Here is a 16,674-nt window from a genome sequence, read left to right as displayed (position 1 = left end):
TTGCGCAAAAGTTATAGCGTTTACAAACTATGGAACAAAAATGTGAATTTCCGCATTTTGAAGCAGCTCTGACTTTCTGAGCACCTGTCATGTTTCTTGAGGTGCTAGAATGCCAGGATAGTATAAATACCCCCCAAATGACCCCATTTTAGAAAGAAGACACCCCAAAGTATTTACAGAGGGGCATGGTGAGTTCATGTATGATTATTTTTTTTTCACAAGTTAGCGGAAAATGACACTTTCTGAGAAAAAAAAATAATAATAATAAAGTTTCCATTTCTGCTAACTTCTGGCAAAAAATGGGGTCATTTGTGGGGTGTGTTTACTGTTATGGCATTTTGGGCGGGGCTAAATTGTGAAGCCTAAAGGTACTCGTTGGAATTTCGGCCCCTTTACGAACCTAGGCTGCAAAAAAGTGTCACACATGTGGTATCGCCGTACTCAGAAGAAGAAGGGGAATGTGTTTTGGGGTGTATTTTTACATATACCCATGCTGGGTGAGAGAAATATCTTTGTAAATTGACAACTTTGCATAAAAAAATTAAAAAGTTGTCATTTACAGAGATATTTCTCACACACAGTATGGGTATATGTAAAAATACACCCCAAAACACATTGCCCTACTTCTGAGGATGGCGATACCACATGTGTGACACTTTTTTGCAGCCTAGGTGCAATGAGTACCTTTAGGATTTCACAGGGCATTTTTACGCATTTGGATTCCAAACTACTTCTCACGCTTAAGGGCTCCTAAAATGCCAGGGCAGTATAAATACCCCACGAGTGACCCCATTTTGGAAAGAAGACACCCCAAGGTATTCCGTGAGGGGCATGGCGAGTTCATAGAATTTTTTTTTTTTTTTTGTGGCACAAGTTAGTGGAAAATTATATATATATATATATATATATATATATATATATATATATATTATTTTTTTTTTTGTTCTTACAAAGTCTCATATTCCACTAACTTGTGACAAAATTTTTTTTTTTACATGAACTCACCATACCCCTCACGGAATACCTTGGGGTGTCATCTTTCCGAAATGGGGTCACTTGTTGGGTATTTATACTGCCCTGGCATTTTAGAGGCCCTAAAGTGTGAGAAGAAGTCTGGAATCCAAATGTCAAAAAATGCCCTCCTAAAAGGTACTCATTGGAATTTGGGCCCCTTTAATTTTCATGGCAAAGAAGGACTATACAATTCATCTGCTCACTCTCCATAACATTCTGGAGTACAGGTCCTTCTAAAAAAATTAGCATATTGTGATAAAGTTCATTATTTTCTGTAATGTACTGATAAACATTAGACTTTCATATATTTTAGATTCATTACACACAACTGAAGTAGTTCAAGCCTTTTATTGTTTTAATATTGATGATTTTGGCATACAGCTCATGAAAACCCAAAATTCCTATCTCAAAAAATTAGCATATCATGAAAAGGTTCTCTAAACGAGCTATTAACCTAATCATCTGAATCAACTAATTAACTCTAAACACCTGCAAAAGATTCCTGAGGCTTTTAAAAACTCCCAGCCTGGTTCATTACTCAAAACCGCAATCATGGGTAAGACTGCCGACCTGACTGCTGTCCAGAAGGCCATCATTGACACCCTCAAGCAAGAGGGTAAGACACAGAAAGACATTTCTGAATGAATAGGCTGTTCCCAGAGTGCTGTATCAAGGCACCTCAGTGCATAACGAGTCTGTGGGAAGGAAAAAGTGTGGCAGAAAACGCTGCATAGCGAGAAGAGGTGACCGGACCCTGAGGAAGATTGTGGAGAAGGACCGATTCCAGACCTTGGGGGACCTGCGGAAGCAGTGGACTGAGTCTGGAGTAGAAACATCCAGAGCCACCGTTTACAGGCGTGTGCAGGAAATGGGCTACAGGTGCCGCATTCCCCAGGTCAAGACACTTTTGAACCAGAAACAGCGGCAGAAGCGCCTGACCTGGGCTACAGAGAAGCAGCATTGGACTGTTGCTCAGTGGTCCAAAGTACTTTTTTCGGGTGAAAGCAAACTTTGCATGTCATTCGGAAATCAAGGTGCCAGAGTCTGGAGGAAGACTGGGAAGGGGGAAATGCCAAAATTCCTGAAGTCCAGTGTCAAGTACCCACAGTCAGTGATGGTCTGGGTGCCATGTCAGCTGCTGGTGTTGGTCCACTGTGTTTTATCAAGGGCAGGGTCAATGCAGCTAGCTATCATTAGATTTTGGAGCACTTCATGCTTCCATCTGCTGAAAAGCTTTATGGAGATGAAGATTTCATTTTTCAGCACGACCTGGCACCTGCTCACAGTGCCAAAACCACTGGTAAATGGTTTACTGACCATGGTATTACTGTTCTCAATTGGCCTGCCAACTCTCCTGACCTGAACCCCATAGAGAATCTGTGGGATATTGGGAAGAGAAAGTTGAGAGACGCAAGACCCAACACTCTGGATGAGCTTAAGGCCGCTATCGAAGCATCCTGGGCCTCCATAACACCTCAGCAGTGCCACGGGCTGATTGCCTCCATGCCACGCCGCATTGAAGCAGTCATTTCTGCAAAAGGATTCCCGACCAAGTATTGAGTGCATAACTGAACATCATTATTTGAAGGTTGACTTTTTTTGTATTAAAAACACTTTTCTTTTATTGGTCGGATGAAATATGCTATTTTTTTTAGATAGGAAATTTGGGTTTTCATGAGCTGTATGCCAAAATCATCAATATTAAAACAATAAAAGGCTTAAACTACTTCAGTTGGTGTGTAATGAATCTAAAATATATGAAAGTCTAATGTTTATCAGTACATTACAGAAAATAATGAACTTTATCACAATATGCTATTTTTTTTTAGAAGGACCTGTATATGCAAATTTCTATTATAAAAACTTAAGCAGCAACTTGAGTACACCCCTCATATTTCTGTAAATATTTTACTATAGCTTTTTATGGGACAACACTGAATATATGACACTTTGATTCAATGTGATGTAGTCAGTGTACAGCTTGTATAAGGCTACTTTCGCACTTGTGGCAGAGTGATCCAGCAAGCAGTTCCATCGTATTGCAAAACGTATGATGGCATTTTTAAGACTGATCAGGATCCTGATCAGTCATAAAAATGCATTGAAATGCTGGATCCGTCTTTCCGGTGTCATCTGGCAAAACGGAACCAGCATTTATTTTTTTCACCTTTTTTTCGGTCTGCGCATGCCGGATCTGGCACTAATACATTCAGGCAAGTCTTCAGTTTTTTTGGCCGGAGCTAAAACTATAGCATGATGCGGTTTTATCTTTTGCCTGATCAGTCAAAAAGACTGAACTGAAGACATCCTGATGCATCTTGAACGGAATGCTCTCCATTCAGAATGCATGGGGATATAACTGATCAGTTCTTTTCCGGCATTGAGCCCTTTTGACGGGAACTCAGTGCCAGAAAAGAAAAACGCAAGTGTGAAAATACCCTAAGGCCTCTTTCACACGGGCGTCGCGTGTGAGGGCCGGATAAGATGGGGGTGCGTTGCGGGAAAATGCGGGAGTGTAAAGCGTTTTAATGCATTTTGCACGCGTATGAGAAAAATCGGCACGTTTGGTACCAAACCCGAACCCAGACTTCTTCACAGAAGTTTGGGTTTGGGTTTGGTTATAAGGGAAAATAATAGAATTCTTAATACAGAATGCTTAGTAAAATAGGGATGGAGGGGTTAAAAAAATAAAATAATAATTTAACTCACCTCATCTACTTGTTTGCGCAGCCTGGCTTCTCTTCTGTTTTCTTCTTTGACGCCCAGGAGGAAAAGGACCTGTGGTGACGTCACTGTGCTCATCACATGGTCAATCACATGATCCATTGCCATTGTGATGAATCATGTGATGGACCATGTGATATGAGAAGTGACATCACCAAAGGACCTTTTTTCCCAGCTCATCAAAGAAGAATAAAGAAGAGAAGCCGGGCAGCAAAAACAAGTGGATGAGGTGAGTTTAATCTTATTTTATTTTTTTAACCCCTCCATCCCTAATTTACTTAGCATTCTGTATTAAGAATGCTATTATTGCCCCTTATAACCATGTTATAAGGGAAAATAATTATGATCGGGTCCACATCCCGATCATCTCCTAGCAACCATTAGTGAAAATCGCACTTGCTTGTGGATGCTTGCGATTTTCACGCAGCCCCATTGACTTCTATGGGGCCTGCGTTGTGAAAAACGCACAATATAGAGCATGATGCGATTTTCACGCAACGCACAAGTGATGCGTGAAAATCACCGCTCATGTGCACAGCCCCATAGAAATGAATGGGTCCAGATTCAGTGCGGGTGCAATGCGTTCACCTCGCCTCAGAAATCTCACCCATGTGAAAGAGGCCTAACAGTGTAAATTTGGTGTGCCCTCAAAATAACTCAGCACACAGCCATTAATGTACACCCCTAAGTGAAAATGGCCAAATTGTGCCCAGTTAACCATTTTCACTCCCCAGTGTCATGTGACTCGTTAGTGTTACAAGGTTTCAGGTGTGAATGGGGAACAGGTGTGTTAAATTTGGTGTTATCCCTCTCACACTCTTGCATGCTGGTCACTGGAAGTTCAACATGGCAACTCATGGCAAAGAACTGAGGATCTGAAAAAAGAATTGTTGCTCTACATAAAGATGGCCTAGGCTATAAGAAGATTGCCACCCTGAAACTTAGCTGCAGAACAGCAGCCAAGACCATACAGTGGTTTAACAAGACAGGTTTCACTCAGAACAGGCCTCGCCATGGTCGACCAAAGAGGTTGAGTGCATGTGCTCAGCGTCATATCCAGAGGTTGTCATTTCCAAATAGACGTATGAGTGCTGCCAGCATTGCTGCAAAGGTTAAAGGGGTTGGGTCAAGCATGGTGGTGGGAGTGTCATGGTTTTGGGGCTGCATGAGTGCTACCCGCTGTGAGGAGCTACAGTTCATTGAGAGAACCATAAATTCCAATGTGTACTGTGACATACTGAAGCAGAGCATGATCCCCTCCCTTCAGAAACTGGGCCGCAGGGCAGTATTCCAACATGATAACGACCCAAAACACACATCTCCAAGACAACAACTGCCTTGCTGAAGAAACTGAGGGTAAAGGTGCTGGACTGACCAAGCATGTCTCCAGACCTAAACCCTATTGAGCGTCTGTGGGGCATCCTCAAACGTAAGGTAGAGGAGCGCATGGTTTCTAACATCCACCAGCTCTGTGATGTCGTCATGGAGGAGTGGAAGAGGATTCCAGTTGCAACCTGTGAAGCTCTAGTGAACTCCATGCCCAAGAGAGTTAAGGCAGTGCTGAAAAATAATGATGGCCACACAAAATATTTACACTTTTGGCACAATTTGGTCATTTTCACTTAGGGGTGTACTCACTTTTGTTGCCAACGGTTTGAACATTTATGGTTGTGTGTTGAGTTATTTTAAGGGCGTACCAAATTTACACTGTTATACAAGCTGTAAACTGACTACTATACATTGTATTAAAGTGTCATATCTTCAGTGTTCTCCAATGAAAAGATATAATAAGATATTTACAAATATGTGAAGGGTGTGCTCCTGTATCCCCAGCTTTTTTCTTTTCCCTCCCCCCTTGTTTTCGTTTTCTTTCTTTTTTTCTTTTCTTTTCCTTGCCCTTTCTCTCCCTCCACCATTGTTTCTATTCTATTATTTTTTTTGCTCTCCTTTTTTTTTTATTGCCCTGCCCTTCCTTCTAGTCTACTTTATAGACTACAAGTGTATCCCGTTCTTTGTTTTCTTTTCTTTCTTATCTCATTTTGCCTCTTCTTCCTTATTCACAGAGACCGCCCCTTGTTTTTATCATGTATAGTTCCCCCTATTCCTATGGAGACATGCTCTCCCCACCTTCCGTTTTGTAGGCCTTGGTGTTCATCTCACCATAGCAACACATACAGGTCACACATTGATACAGCACATGCGCTGGCTGCACACGTGAGCTGCCGCCGCCTATGCCTCTGCAGTCTACAGCGCAGGGGGAACTGACTCCTCCTCCCTCCCCACATCAGGTGTAGATGGCATTATTAGACACCTTGTCATATAACAACCCATACATTAAAGCAGAATCTGCTATCTCCATTTGTAGTCTATGATCAGCAGCATATCTACACCCTCCAGTTCAGAGACAACTGAGAATTATAGATGCAGCATGCAAAGGAGAAAACTACTAAAACTACCAGATACAAGTCATCAAATGGCCAGGTATAGCGTTATCCATCCTACCGGTATACACACATGGCAATATATTCTGAAAAGTAATTTAGGCACCATGTTATAGAGCAGGAGAAGCTGAGCAAATTTATATCTAGTTTATTTGGGAAAAGATTCAGTAAAACTTGTAATTTATACATTTAAATCTCTGCTCTTTCTAAAATTAAGACTGCCCCATGCACAACTATCAGTGACTGAAAACTATCTGTGTATACACACTTACAGCTTTGATCAAGCTTAGTGTCAGTGTAAAACTCGCAGTACTGTACTGCAATAGGTGACTAAAGCCATCAGTCCCACTGGATCTTGAAGAACCAAGTGGTACCTGATAAAAAAAAAAAGTAATAAAAAATTAAATAAAAACTTCTTTAAAAAAAACGTTTTTGCCATATCCACTCATTAAAATTTTATTAAATTACACATAATTATTATTGCTTCGTTCATAACAACCTTATCTATAAAATGATCATATTACTAATCCTGCGTGGTGAACGCCGTAAAAAAAATAAAAAGAAAAGAACAATAATAGAATTGCTATTTTTGTTACTTCACCTCCCCCCAAAAAATTTAATAAAAAAATAATAAAAACTTCATATGTATCCCAAAGTGGTACCAATAAAAATTAAAGCCCATCCTGAAAAAACAAGCCCTCACATAGCTACGGTAGCGGAAAAATATTATGTATGTTAGTATATGGCAATGCAAAATATAGCCTATTTTGAATAGTAAAAGTGATTTTATTGTGCAAAAATTAAACATAAAAAAAAACTGTATACATTTTGTAACGCCATACCCGTATCGCCCTACAGAACAAAGTTATCATATCAGATATATATACACTGCATGGAGAACCTCATAAAAAAATAAAAAAAACTGACAGAATTGCAATTTTTGTCGACCAAACTTACCAAAAAATGGTATAACAAGTTATTGAAAAAACACATGTACCCCAAAACGGTAACAATAAAAACTATAACCCATCCCCCAAAAAACAAGCCCTCATACAGTTACATTGATGAAAAAATAAAAATGTTATGAATTTTATACGGAGATATAAAATGTCACTTATTTTTAATACAAAGGTGATTTCATGCTGAAAAAGTTTTAAAACTTAAAAAATATGTAAATTTGGTATCACCATAATTGTATTGACCCACAAAATACAATTATCATATATACCGCATGATGAACCTTCCTAAAAAAATTGTATAAAAAGTCATTTGTACCCCAAAATGGTACAAAAAAATATGGCTTGTCCTGCAAAAAACAAGCCCGCGCACAGCTCAGTCAACAAAAAAATAAAATTGTTATGGGCAAAAAGCTATTTCATCAAATTCCACATTAGAAAATCCCAATGCCACTCTTTCCCTTCTGAATTCTGCTGTGCCACCAAACAGCAATTTACGACCACATATGGGGTGCTTTCATATTCAGAAAAAAAGCATGACAAATTATGGGGTGCTATTTTTCTTGTTACCCCTTGTAAAAATGAAACATTGGAAATAAAATGTTTTTATTTTTACAGCCACATGTTTCTAAATTCTGTAAAACACTTGTTGGGTCCAAGCACTCACTGCACCCCTCAGTTTTGAAAATGGGGTGACTTTTGGGGGGGTTCTTTCTAGGGGTATCTCAGGGTCTTTTCAAATGTGACATGGCAACCAAAAACCATTTCAGCAAGTCTGCCCTCCATCTGAGCCCTGCCGTGTGCCCATGAAGAGATTTATGACCACATATGGGGTGTTTATATAAACTGTAGAATCAGAGAAATACCTATTGAGTTTTGATTTGGTGTTAACCCTTGCTGTGTTACAGGGAAAATGGATTAAAATGGAAAATCTGCACAATTTTTTTGCTTTAATTCCTGTGGAACAAAGTTTGTAAAATCAGTTTTGAATAATTTGAGGGGGTGTAGTTTCTAAAATGGGGTCATTTATGGGTGGTTTCTATTGTGTAAGCCCCTTGAAGTCACTTCAGAACTGAATTGGTGCTTTAAAAAAAAAACATTTTTTTGAAAATTGTGTAGCTGGCCAGCTAAGACCTGTCCTAGGTTGCTAATATAGCTTATATGTGTATATAGCCAGACCTGCCAATAACCTAAATACATTTCCTATGTTTATGTGTTAAAGACAAAAGCAGAGTTATTTTCTATGACATCATGTTTTGGATGTCACATAACTGTTATAGTTTGTGTTCACAGAAGCAAAAAAGATAATATGCCTTTAAGATTAATTTATAGTGTAAGGTAAGCTTAGTGACACAGCAGAAACAACAGAAAGCATAGTGCAAATCTGTTGTTGCTAGGCAGAAGTCTAGACTAATCACAGCCAGCTTCTCACACAGCAAGAGTTTTCACCAATCACGGCCAGCCTCACATACAGCCTGTCTGGGAATTCCCCCAGCTCCTACTGCTAGAATCATTATTCACCAGAGACAGGAGATGAAGAGACATTCACTTCACTGAGAGCTGAGTTTATGGGGACAAGAGGTCAAAATAGGTATTTAAAACAGTTATATAATGTTCCTATTGTCAGTATTGTGTTTAGAACTGTGTACTGAACCAGTTATGTGTGTTTACATACAGTTCCATCAAATCAAATTCAATTGCAACCATACAATTTCAAATACAATTTGCAAGCTACAAATTGCAAGCATTCAGATTCCATATTGCGATCCAAATTGCATACAGCCATACCAGATCATACTCAACCAATCTGCAAATAGTCACTGCTAACTGCATACTGCAAGTGAACGATTAGTTAGACCTCAGATATACCTCTCAGAGAGATCATAGAGAGCTTAAATAGCTTAAAGTAAGAGTACAGTTACTCAAGAGAGAAATATATCCACCATTTTATATTGAATGACAAGATTGAACAGTTGAACCACCATCTACATCATACCGCCATTTTGTGATATCTTCTCAACACGTGTTATGTACATGGACTATCTGCTGCGGAGGCGGCAGTGTTATATGAAGAAAAGTTTGCCCTTTTTTTAATTCTCCATCCAGCCCACTGAGGTTGACATGCATACTCAGTTCCATTCTTCAACTACTACCAGCTGCAGCAGAACCCCACCCACCTGAGCTGTCACCTTTAAATAATTCAGAGCTGAACCCGGACTTATCCCCATTTTCACCCAGTCAGCCCCCCTGATATGAGCATCTGAGCATTTCATGCTCCGATGCTCTCCTTTGCCCTGCGTTGAATCGCGCAAGGAAAAAGCTTTTTATGGCAATCCGGTGATGTATTGTGCTATCCATAGGCTAAGCTAGATGGAGGTAGTGAGCCCGGTGATTTCTCCGGCACTAATGGGCGGGCTTCAGTGCTGCCCTAGCCTGTAAAATGTCTACAGCAGCGCTACAATCCGCCCATCAGTGCTGGTGACGTCACTGGGAACACTGCTAGGTGGAAGCCTACGCCTAACAATATGAAAATATAAACAAACAAGCCCTCGCCCTGCGCGATCCAGCGCGGGGCAAGGGAGAGTATTGGAGCATGATATTCTCCAATGCTCATGTTAGAGGGGCCGGAGGAGTGAAAATGGGGATATGTCCGGGTTAAGCTCTGAACCCGGACAACCCCTTTAAGTATTCAACACTGTGTTGAATGGAGCTGCAGAGCACATTCTCACCGTCCTCACTTACGACAACATATGTGATTTTGTCATTGTATTACACTTCATCTTTTCGTAAAAAATTCAGTTTTAATACTCATCAAAATATATTGTCATTTTCTGTTGGGGCATTGTTTTTATAATGGGTTCAGATTTATAAAACTTCATTGAAGATGGATGTTCTTTTGTACGTTTTTTATTGAATATTGCACAGTTTTGCCTTTTTATTATTTGTCTCAAACAATAAATGATACGGTATGATTAAGCAGAGGTTTATGAAAATAATCTCACAATCATATGCTGTATATGCACATGGCAATATTATATATCAATGTTGTACAGATCTACAGTATAATACAACGGCCATAGACTTCTATGTACCCATATTGTACCTCAATGTGTCTCTGATTTTATGCGGATATACAAGTTATTTTTTTCATTGATTTATGCAGAATGCATTAGGCTTGTAATATAAAGGTTGTATGCAGAGGCACATAGAGTGCTTATGGGTCCATAAAGCAGACCTGTATGGACTCCATGTCCCACCTGTAACGGGATTCCGAAGGTGCACTCAGTCTCCCATTAGCCGCAGACCTGCTGTTTAGCTTCGGGAGCAAGGATCTGTGCTTGACCTCGCTCCCAGGGCGGCTTTGCTAGCTGGGAGGTTCCCTGCTCCGAGCTGATCACTCGGTGCTCGACTGGTTGGTCTGTCGGTCACGTGACGCTGGCCACGTCACATGACCCTCACTCCCCACTATAAATACAGGCAGCCTGCTGGCCACAGGTTGCCTGTTAATTTAGGTTCCACCTGTGACGTTGTATTTCCTGGCGTACTTACCGCCTGCTGTTTCCTGACGATCCTCTGCCTGCTCCTTGTGTACTTTGCTGCTCTCCTGGTATTCTGACCCCGGCCTCCTCCTGACGATCCTCTGCTTACTCCTTTGGTACTTCACGACTCTCCTGGTATTTATGACCCGGCTTCTTCTGACTATTCTCTGCTTGCTCCATTTGTACTTTGTAGCTTTCCTGGTATTGACTCGGTCCGTTCACGTTCTGTTGTCTGTCTGTCATCCCTGCACTTAGTTCAAGCTAGGGATTGCCGTCCAGTTGTCCCCTGTCATTAGGACTCGCGAGGCAAGTAGGCAGGGCCAGGGGTAAGGGTGGAGCGCAGTGGTTACTTCCCTCCCCCCTGTGTGTGTACGCGACCGTTACACCGCCATATGCGATCAGTGCACGTGGCTTAAGGATTTGATTTAAATATGTCTCTTGATGAATTGATCTACCTTATGGTCTGTTGGTCCCCACTGCTTCTATGCCCTCATGCCCATGTTATGCAAAGCAAAACCCCGCTGCCCGCCTCTCTAGCAATCCTATGCTTCTTCCGGTTTCCTGTCAATCTGCATATGCACTGGACTAGGTTATGTATATTTTTCATTTGTCCAGGCATGGCTCATGAGAGCTTGGCACCAGAAACACTGATTATAGGGCTTTAGATGAGGATACAGCAAATTCTACAGCTCAAATGGTCATATACACAGAAAAGAACATGCAGTATATAACGAGGACCAGAGATGGCTTGTATAGTTGGAATACACTTTACATCTTTATTATATACAACATAACATTGAAGCACAAATGATTATGGAATATTTATTTCATTAATTTAATTAACATGAATCATACATGCTTATCTGCTAAAGACAATTTATTACCAGATGATTGTATTCAAGATTCAGCATAACTAGGGTTAATATCTATTTTTAAAATTTGTACATTACACAGTCAACAAATATACTGATTGAATGGTCATCTGGCATTATGATGAACATTTTGATCCTCATGAAATATCCTCAGATGTCAACAACTGCCTCTATTGGAACCTACAATGAAACACAAATAGTAATTTATTGCAATTTTTTATAATATCAGATCCTTTACTTAGTGGTGTGCAATACACATGTAATACATTCCAAAAATAATTAAAGGGGTTATGCCACGATTGATGTAAAAAATGAAAATCAGACATCATATAGTACATGATAATTTATTTCTCGCAAAGCTACAACCAGCCCTATAAATGTCAGTTTCTAACAGAAGATATGGCTGGTGACAGTTGAAAATTTAAATTGAGCATGTGCGACCACCAAATTGAGGTGGACAGGACATTAGAAAAAGAACAAACTGAAGGTTGCGCTATACAGCTACATTTTATTGAATAGCTCAGCAGCTGTATTATATTTTAATACAATTAAATTAGAAAAGTATTTAGAAAAGTATTTAGATCCAGGTGCTGGTTTGAAAACTGTAGATTTTTATTTGTGGTACAGTGTCACGGTGCCCCCTTGTTTGGTTCTGATCGGGTTAACCTCTCCTGGTCTGTCCCTGTGTGTGTCCTTTCAGGTGTACTGGTTAGGCTGCTATTTCTGCCTTTGAGCATGGAGTGTTGAGGTCAGTCTGTTCTGTCTTGCCTTGTGGGTGTTTCACCCTTCTGCTCTGTGTAGTCTGTTTGTCTATGTTTGTCTTGCCAGGTTTTGTCATTTGCTGCTGACCCAAGGGGTTCTACCATCTGCACCTCAGTATGTTCCGCCTGGTTCTGTATTGTTGTCGTCTTGCCTTGTATTGTTCCTGTATCTGTATAGCCTACCAGAGCTTTTCTGTGTTTGATCTATGTCTTGTTATTGTCTGTCTGGCAGTCCTTACTACTTCTGTTGTTCCGTTCATGTGTAGCCTAGCAGAGCTTATCTGCGTCTGATCTATGTTCCTGTTATTGTCTGTCTGGCAGTCCTTACTGCTTCTGTTGTTCCGTTCATGTATAGCCTAGCAGAGCTTATCTGCGTCTGATCTATGTACCTGTTATTGTCTGTCTGGCAGTCCTTACTGCTTCTGGTGTTTCGTTCATGTCTGTCCATGTCTGCCTTCGGAAGAGGGTTCCTGTGTTCCCCGGAGGGAGAATGCCCATTCTCTGTCTCTGTGCAGCTCTTCCTGGGGCCACCATGCTACTATTGCTTGGGGCGCAGGTACCTGCTTCCACCTCTGTTCCGTTCTTCCTGCCTGTCTGTGGTCTTAATGTACTGTCTGAAACTTGTCTGGTATCTCCTTGGCGCCTGATCCTGCTACCACTGACTCGGTTTACGCTCTGGTAACTACCCTAAGGGCCCAAGCCTATCCTCACCATCTAAAGGCTCTATTGAAGACCAGGTAGCTGCTTAGTTATGCCCCTCTAGAGTATTGCTAGTCAGTGGCAGTGGGGACACATCCATTGATCAGTTTCAGTACACTGAGGTCTTTTGTTATGGTCATTGGAGGTCTTGGTTCCTTTGTAATAAATTATGTGTTCCATGGGCCTTGGCCTGTTTTCCTTGCTTCCATGTCGTCCCAGAGGTCTGCCTGGACCCCTGGCACGTGACATTATACAGAACCAGGTGGAACATACTGAAGTTCAGATGGTAGGACCCTTGGGTCAGCAGCAAATGGCAAAATCTGGCAAGACAAACGTAGACAGACAGACTACAAAGTGCAGAAGGGTGAAATACCCACAAGACAAGACAGAACAGACTGACCCCAACACTCCACGTTCAAAGGCAGAAATAGCAAACTCAGGAGCGTAACTGAAAGGACACACCCAGGAACAGATCAGGGGAGGTTAACCCCATCAGAACAAAACAGGGAGTCACCAAATAAGGTCAGGGATAACCAGAAACCACAGCATACCAAGCTGCGATACAAGACATTGCCCCTAGCACCCAGTATGCACCAACACTGCAGCCAGTACACAAGAGCGCAACCAACCTGACATACCCACAGGGAGACGATACAACCAAAAGGGGTACACACACTAGCAGGTTCACACTAGATATCGCAGCCAGCACACAGCCAAAAGCAACCAGCTTACACAGAAACCCACAGCCAGTACACAAAAGGCATGCAGCCAGCAGACTATTGATGAGGTCTACAACTTTTTACATCAACACATGATTTTTTTTTATCCATTATCCATGATCTTATTTTTCTTTGTATTATTTTATCTATTCTGACCTTATTTCCTAGGAAGTAGTCTATTTTTGTACTGTCACAGTCTTATAATTATAATTTATTGCCTAATGTAAATCTAAGGCTGTGCTCATATGTGCATAGGATTATCCATTAGGAGCCTCCGTAGTAAATTCTGTCAAAAATAGCTACTTCTTAGGTAAAATGACAGAAACTTCTTAGGTAAAATGACAGAAACCTGACAGACCCCTTTATAGCCAGAGGGGTACATCAGGCACCGTTGGTGTCCATCATATGATAGATTTGGAACTGCTGTTGTTGTAGTATTTCTGCTCTTATAACAAAACAGAAAAGACTCACTCTGTTCAGTTATTATACTGTATATGCAGTACCCTAGATCTCGGTGTTTCTGCAAATGTATTATAAATAGTTGTATTGTACCAGGGAGAATTGCATATTGTATGCTTTGGCCATACATTTCAATAAGAGGTATGGTTGGCAGGAACAGAGCTAACCACCTGTTCCTTCCTTCTTGTTGGAGCGGGGTGCAGACACAGAGGAGAGGAAGCAAACTGCAGAACTCCTGCTCCTGTAAAAGATTCTCCAGAGAGAACTACCTAAAGCATACTCAAGCAAATACTTAAGAGACAAGTAAGCAGAGTGAACAGCTGAAAACCTGCATAATACACTGCTGTAAGCTGAGGGACCATGGCTAAGACACCCATCACCTAAGACTACCAAAAAGCCAATTAACGGTCTGGACCCGATAGTAGTCATCTACACTCGCTACTGTAACGGCATGTGCGTACAGGAGAAGTATATAGTGGGCTCAGCATGCATGTTGGTACTTGCATCCCTGGATCCGATGAAAGCTGTAATAGCACCGGACGGGGTTAAAAGCAGAGTGTGCTTGGCGTGCATGCTGTACCTGCGCTCCCTCGACTTTGTGTGGTTGTCATGGCCCATAAAAGGTAGGAACTAGTGTTAGGGACCACTCATTAAGACACCCTTGACGCGGTGAGTGGCTTATTACACTTTGGCCAAAATGTACACCAATGCCTTATTCAACATCCAGCATAAAGGCAGGGCAGCGTGCTGGTTGCAGAGTGCAATTGCATTTTGTGTTTTTGCATTTGTATCTGTATTTCGCCATAGCAATCTGCACCTGCTAGGGGTTGTGCGGGCTGAATCCCCCATATTATATATTCTAGTTTTCAGTCCCATATGTCGTTCCTTAGAACTAGTGACACATAGGATGATATTATAGCAATCAAAGGATATAGGGAATACCACATCTGTATATGGGTTCAAGATCCCTATACTCCCATAGCTACTAGAGCTGCATGCGATAGTAGAGCATATTCCTGAGATGATATTTAGGGTATCCCATATATCCTGATATCTATATGGTATAGTGACTGGCCTGTCACTCTCATGTTGTTCACATCACACATTGCTGTATGAGTGGGAATTTTTTAGAGGGGGGAGGGGAGAAATCCATCAAATGAAGCAGGTATAGGATATATGGTAATTTAAACCAAATGGTTTCACTGTTCTCAATGTGAAAATCCATTTAGCTTCTTTCTTCAGTAGCAGATTGTCTATATCCCCACCTCTTGGGGATCCTCTGACGTGTTCTATGCCCTGAAACAAAATACATTGTTTCACTCCTGGGTGGCATTCCGTCACATGCTGGGCAATGGGCGTATCATCCTCATTTGTGATGTTTAACAAATGCTCACCAATACGTCTCCTAAACTCCCTCTTAGTTTTGCCTACATACTGTTTTTGGCAAATGCACGTGGCCACATAGACCACCCCTACCGGTTTACAGTTTATAAAGGACCTGATTACGAAATCTCGTCCTGTGGTTGTGCATTTTACCACATTGCCCTTTTTGATGGCTTTACAGGCAATGCACTTGCCACATTTAAACGTGCCGGGTGGTCTATTGGGAAGCCAAGTAGATTGTATTGAGGGACTATATAGGCTGTGCACCAACTGATCTCTCAAGTTGCTCCCTCTTCTATAAGTGATCAGTGGGGATTCACTTATAAGATGTCCGACTATCGGGTCTGACTTGAGGATGCTCCAGTTCTCCCTGATGATGTTTCTCACCCCCTTGTTGGCCTGGTCATAAGTACCTATAATTCTTATTTTGTTGTCTATAGTTATTTTTTTAGGGACCAGGAGGTCATCTCTATTGCTGGCTGAGGGGTGCTGGTATGTTTCAGCGAGACAGGGGCTATCCTCTCTGGCTAAATCGTTTTTGTAAGTCAGAGCATGCTCTCTTAAAATCAACCCATTCTGAGCAATTCCGTCGGGCTCTCAGATATTGCCCCTTAGGTATTCCATATTTTAATTTGGTGGGATGTGCACTCTCCCATCTAAGTAGGGTGTTTGTGGACGTTAGTTTCCGAAACATTTTTGTGATCATTTTTATGGATTCATCAATGCTGATGGATAAATCCAGGAACGTCAGTTGCATGCTGTTCTCACTCGTGAAGAATAGGCCCAGATCATTTTGGTTGAGTTCCTTCACAAACTCACTGAAGGCCGTACTGGTACCGTTCCACAGAATGAACACGTCGTCTATAAATCTTATCCATAGGATAATAGATGACGTCCATTGTTCCATAGCCTCACTGAAAACGCATTCTCTCTCCCACCAGCCCAGGTAGAGGTTGGCATAAGTCGGAGCACATGGACTTCCCATGGCCACTCCCCTGAGCTGGTGGTAGAACTTGCGATCAAACGTGAATACATTGTGGTTCAAGATGAAGTCAAGTAGCTCGATCACAAAGCCGTTTTAATATATATTTAATAAAGTTTCCTTTA

General features: G+C 41.4%; 1 long non-coding RNA gene across 2 annotated transcripts in view; it reads right to left on the bottom strand.

Annotated features, from left to right (window-relative positions):
• Positions 1 to 11,580: 11,580 nt before the first annotated feature.
• The window catches only part of LOC122921000, a 150,924-nt gene continuing 145,830 nt past the window's right edge, over positions 11,581 to 16,674 (bottom strand). For both annotated transcript variants that reach the window (XR_006386953.1, XR_006386952.1), the window contains exon 4: positions 11,581 to 11,726. This is a non-coding gene — a long non-coding RNA (uncharacterized LOC122921000). The remainder of the gene's footprint in view (positions 11,727 to 16,674) is intronic.

This window comes from Bufo gargarizans, chromosome 10, assembly GCF_014858855.1.
Source record: "Bufo gargarizans isolate SCDJY-AF-19 chromosome 10, ASM1485885v1, whole genome shotgun sequence".
Lineage (NCBI taxonomy): Eukaryota > Metazoa > Chordata > Amphibia > Anura > Bufonidae > Bufo > Bufo gargarizans.
Note: the sequence above shows the minus strand (reverse complement) of the source record. Positions and strands in the feature narration are given on the sequence as shown.